At 33.0% G+C, this 6,000-nt stretch overlaps 1 pseudogene across 1 annotated transcript in view; it reads left to right on the top strand.

Moving 5' to 3' along the window:
- LOC143247906 (diuretic hormone receptor-like) overlaps window positions 1–2,650 on the top strand; it is a 36,676-nt pseudogene extending 34,026 nt beyond the window's left edge. Inside the window, exon 14 of the transcript XR_013026741.1 lies at window positions 978–2,650. The product of XR_013026741.1 is annotated as a diuretic hormone receptor-like (transcript). The remainder of the gene's footprint in view (window positions 1–977) is intronic.
- Window positions 2,651–6,000: the final 3,350 nt, after the last annotated feature.

The raw sequence follows: 6,000 nt of genomic DNA on the forward strand, positions 1-6,000 counted from the left end.
ATACATTTATTAAAATAATTCCTAATGGTGACTAAGTAGCACATTGAAACATGCACAGTGTTTGAGACTGCCTGTAGTTGAAGGTTTTATCTCTATACCATATATTATTCAGTAAATGTGTTATTGTATTTTGAGACTGTGAATAGTCTCATATAAAAATGTATATTTGACGCTATTAAACGGTGGCTAATTTCAATAACTGATTTTTAGGAAATTTTACACGAGTATCATTTTAACTTTAATAACTTTAAAGTCAAAGACATTTGACTTACTGGAAGGGGTTCGGTGGCAGGATACTAGAATTATCTCGGAGAATAGAGGGTTGTCTTATGGAAATAAATTAATATCTCATAACTTATTTTGTCTTAAAAAGAAAGGTAAGAGGCAATCTCATTGAAATTTACAACATTATCCAGGAAAATCAATAAGATAAGGGCCTCTGATTTCTTTTTACGGTATTCTGAAGATAATATAACGATAAAACACAAGTTTAAAATTCAGAAAAGACAGGCTAGGCTCCAGCTAACAGTATTTATGGCTTATGATTGTAGTCACGCAGGCCAACACTTTAAAGGAGAATCAACGATATCCTAAAAAAATTAAGTATGGGTTTACCAAAGGAATGTTTGTGTAGTGATAGCCTTGAAGGAGGACCAAATGACTTCTTGTTCTCTGTAATCGGGTAGAATTTGTACCATAAAAGTTTGGTGTTAATATAATTTGTGTAATCAAATTCATAACTTTACGACAAGATTATAATTTCACAAATGTTTAGTTTTCCAGAAAAAGAAAAAAAAAAGAGTTAATGAGAAGTTTTAATTTGATGATTTTCAGGTTGTGAACCAGACGATGACCCGTCTGCTCCTCTACGTAAAAAGTTTTCTCAGTCCAAACGAACCGTTTTTACATATATATTTTTTTCTACAAGTGGGTTTTCACGACATCACTAATGTAAACATATATATTTGCTTTTGTAGGTACGGAACACCCTTCACTATCACTGGAACCGCTGGCGAACTTTGCGTAGTGTGAGAGAGAGGAGTGGCACCGTACGTGCTAGAAACAGTCACTTTGGTGAAAGCAAGAAAACCTTTACCACAGACGTGAAAGAAAACTACAGCTACGCCACTACCACGTCGATTGTTAGTGATGGATACAACTCCATAGAACAGTAAACATTTACCCCAAATAACTATTGATAATTTGTTTGAATACAAAACACTATTACTCATCTAATTTCGGTATTTACATGGAGGACCAAATTGACCATCGATATAAAACTACACGCATTAACAGTAACTTAGAATAGTGACTGGGAAAGATTTCGATAAACAAAACTAAAACTTTGTCCTTAAACACCTTCTAATTCAACTGAAAAATAGAGTTTTAGAGGAAAGAAAATGCTTATAGTTAAGTATGTGTTTATACCAAACGATAATTCTTGTATTTTCTTCGTCGTTGCTACGATGTCCAGTTACTATCATAACCAGCTAACAAAATAGATATTTGAAATAAAAATAAAAATGGACATACATTAGCAACGTATTTTCTACAATTCAAGTTTCATGTGGCAATATTATTTTCAACTCTATTATTTCCTCTATAATGATGCTGTTCTGACGATATCCAACAGAAAGAGGGGCCCGGATTACCACAACATTTTATATGTAGCAAATATATTTTTTCATCGCTTGCACAGCCTCACTTGAACTGTAAATTGTCGTGGTATAAACCAATTTACATTTAGTAATTAATTTAACTTATCAAGATATCTTTAAGAAATGTATATCAAAACGGCTGGTATATGTATTAACACTTTTATTAATAAAGCAGAGAACAACGTTTTGACCTTTTTAGGTCATCTTCAAGTCGAAACGTTGTTCTCTGCTTTATTAGAAAAAGTGTTAATACCCATACCAGTTGCCCTGAGATGCATTTTTATCACAAGTTGGTTTATCGTCATCAAGAAATCTTTAAGAAAGTATTAAAACGCAATCTAATAAACTTTACTCTCTTTTTTTACCATAAGTTCTACTATAATTATAATGAAGCTACACAGGAAAACAGTTTCTATAGTTGTGTGTGTTTGTATATAATCTTTCCAGACAACTAGTTCAAAAACAAACTGGCCAAAAAGAAACAAAAAAAGCAGGCAACTAAAACTAACACACGATTCTACAATTTGGGAAAATGAATTGTACCCTGATAAGACAGGTATTTCCTAAACTATTTATGACACACCCATTAATATGGGTATATCACATATGAAATTTAAACCTATTCACAGTCTCACAGGAGAAATCAATTAGAACTGAAATAAGTAAACTGTTCAGAGCAGAATTGGTGCTCAAATGTACACTCCTACTCTTTAAACTGCTATTCACTGCCAGCAGTTAGTTCTGACAAACCAGTTGCTCCTAATAAAACAGAAGGACAACAAAAAGTAATCCACTAAAAAAAATAAAGATAAAAATCAATATTTTATTTCCTGAAGCTAGATTTCCGCCATAAGTATTGCAGTTACATCATTGTAGAAATAGCAATAATTATTGCTATTAGAAAAATAAAAATTACGTTTGTCCACCACAATCCTGCACCAGTTGTAACTTTGACCAGTTATATTTCTGTAACTTTTACGTACGAAAATGTTTATTTTTTACTACAGCTGTCTGATTATATTGTTGTTATTATTATTATCCGCAATATGAGGAGTGTAATGGTGTTAATATTACGCGCTGTTTCCTCTAGATGTTAATATTAAGGGTTGGGTAAAATTGTAACCTATATAAATATATATAGATTGTGAAAAGAGTAATCATGTTTAATATGTGCGTATGATTATTTTTCGTATCCAATTATCAGCTTTTAACCATTTCTTATGTAAATAACTTGCAGTTCTGGGTAAGAGTACAAATAACAATAAAATATACGGCGCATTTCACTACTATAGGCTCCAGCTTTTCTTCCAGTATGTATTAGTTGTTTTTCCCTTCTTACTTTTGTTACTTCTGGAGTTGTTCTATTTTTATCTTGAATCTAGAAAACTACTGTATTAAATAAGAGAGAAAACAATAAAGTATTAGCTTTTAAGAAAGAAAATTTTCACGAGTATTATATACAGTGGAGCGCCGTTAAGCCGCGGTATTTGGGGGTCAACCTGCTTAACCGCGGCTTAAGTGGTCCGCGGCTTAAACCTTTGTGACTGAAAAGCCGAAGTCGCCAACAGCTCCGCCGAGGAGCCTTATCCGGGCCATTGCGTGATCATTATATCGGATTATCGAATTAAAAATAATACTTTAATTATTGATCACTTTTTCACGGATTTACCGCGGAATAACTTTAATGTATGGAGAGGTGTGATTCGGTAACAATGGCGGCCTCCATAAAGCTGACATAGTGAGCGGATAAGGTAGATTAACGGTCGATTTCTATTGTAATATATTTTATTTATTTCCCAAATTAAAGCAAACACTTTTTCAATATCCCCTTGAAGTTATAAAGCCAGGATTAAATTCGTAAGCCGCGTTTTTACACGTTCTTAAATTAGCGGTGAGCCGCGATAATCCTCGCTCACATCGCTCACAAGACTTGCTACAGCGGCTTAAGCGATTTAGCGGTTTACTGGTCCGCGGCTTAATGGCGCTCCACTGTATTTTAAACTGTTTTATTCAATCATTGTAAATTTCATAATCGCAAACATAAAATCTTACAATAATATTCACTCTGGTTGGTTATCTAAAATTACTTAAAAATTACTATCAACACTTGTTCTAGAGCTCCGTTATTGTCAGTTGTTCTAGATATGAATTATGTACAATTGTTCTAGAGATGACTATGTACAGTTGATCTAGAGATGACTATGTTCAGTTGTTCTAGATATGAATTATGTACAATTGTTCTAGAGATGACTATGTACGGTTGCTCTGGAGATGAGTTACCAACAGTTGTTCTAGAGACGAGTTACCTACAACCTTTCGCGAAACTAGTTATCGATAATTCTTCTAGAGATGAGTTATGTACAGTTGTTTCAGAGATGAGTTACCGACAGTTGTTCTAAGCAGTGCTGGATTATCCAACAAGAACAGTGTCTAAGGCCTACGAAAAAGTTTGGGGCCAACAAAATATTCTTATTTGACTCAAAGATAGGAAAATGAAATTGGTAAATAAAACTTAATAATTTACTTTGATTGACTTACTTTCAAAAACTGTTTTTGTTATTAGAGTATATGTACAAACGTTCAAGTACATACATAAATGCAAGTTTATTTGTTTAAATCTTTAGTCAACAAGCAACATACAGGTATAGGATGTCTTAAGTAAATGTAATTTAAACATTAACTATGTGCCTGTTTTGTTAGCAAAATCACATATTACATCTTCAAATTTCATTTTTTTTACAAAAGCTTATTCTAAATTAAATTAAATGCTTATTCAATTAAAATTTATGATTTCTGCGAGTTGAACATCAAATTTCAGACTTATTTTACTCATAACTGATATATCTTGTATTATACATGGAGAAAATGCATTACGATGAAAGTAGTTCTAATGCTTGTTTCATTTTGTTGGTATTTTTCAAAGTAATACATTGTCTGAAACCAACTATATTAGCACAAGCTCTCATTACGTCACTTTGAAAATATTTTTTGCGTCTTTATATATCGAACGCTGACGTCATACATGAAGAAATGTACAAGTTATGACTGATGCGAAAGTCGTAAATGAAATTATTAATGTTTTGTAAAAAGTTGTTTTTACTTCGTTTCTCATTTTGGACGTATTTGCTATTTATGGTAGTTTCTGATTGCCACTTAGGATAACATATAACCTACATAAAAGACTGTGTGCGTTACGTAATGTTTGATTTCTCAAAGTAGAGAGAGTCATAAAAGCCAAAACGAATTTATCCAAGTAGAATATCCGATGAAATGTCTGCCCATGACGAATTTATTTACAGGATTACAAGGGGACCGTGAAGGGCATGTCATGAAACCTTATAAGTGTGATGAGTGCTGAGATAATAAACCTAAAATGAATACGTAATATGGGATTATCTACCAATGGAGACTAAATCAACAAATCGATAGATATTTTTTTCAGTTTTGTTGCCTATATCTTTCGTTTTATACGTTCAGTAAATAGACTAATAACAATATTAGATTACAATTTTGTTGTTAAGCTACATAGCATAAAAGCTATTGTTGAAACGTAGTGTTACCAAAACGCACTACCTTTTCTATATATTCAAAGTTGTTAACCTAATTGAATTTTACTAATAATTATTCTATGAATGCCCCACGAATGATGTTAATTTTAATGCGCTCACAGAGGATTAGTTAGGTTTGTTTTGAATTTCGCACAAAGCAACTCGAGGGCTATCTGCGCTAGCCATCCCTAAATTAGCAATTTAGAGAAGGCAGCTAGTCATCACCATCCACCGCCAACTCTTGAGCTACTCTTTTACCAACGAATAGAGGGATTGACAGTCACATTATGACGCCTCCATGGCTAAAAGGACGAGCATGTTTGGTGTGACGGTGATTCGAACCCGCGTCCCTCAGATTAGGAGTAGAGTGTCTTAACAACCTGGCCTTACCAGGCCCTCACAGAAGAACTTATTGGCGTTTAACTTCCTCGAGTGCATGTTTCTGCCTCTTTGTTGATCAAGCTTGATTCCGCAAAATTTATTTCAGTAATCAGTGAAATTACGGTATACAAAATGGTGGGGTGGAAGTACTTGCCCCTTCATTTTTTCCAGGATATACACGAATATATATATAAAACATGCTAAACCTATATTATGTTCACAATGCATATTTTATTAGGTTGTCGTCAATGTATTTTTAACGTATACTTATATATATGTTTTCATTTATATGCAGTTGTATTTTTGACTACTCAGAAACATTGAGGTTTATAGAATGTACAAATTTAAAACAAACCTTACAGTTTGTTTCATTTACTCATTTTTGAAATTATGTGTGTGTGTTTTTTCTTATA

The sequence above is a fragment of the Tachypleus tridentatus genome, chromosome 3 (assembly GCF_004210375.1).
Source record: "Tachypleus tridentatus isolate NWPU-2018 chromosome 3, ASM421037v1, whole genome shotgun sequence".
In the NCBI taxonomy this organism is placed as follows: domain Eukaryota; kingdom Metazoa; phylum Arthropoda; class Merostomata; order Xiphosura; family Limulidae; genus Tachypleus; species Tachypleus tridentatus.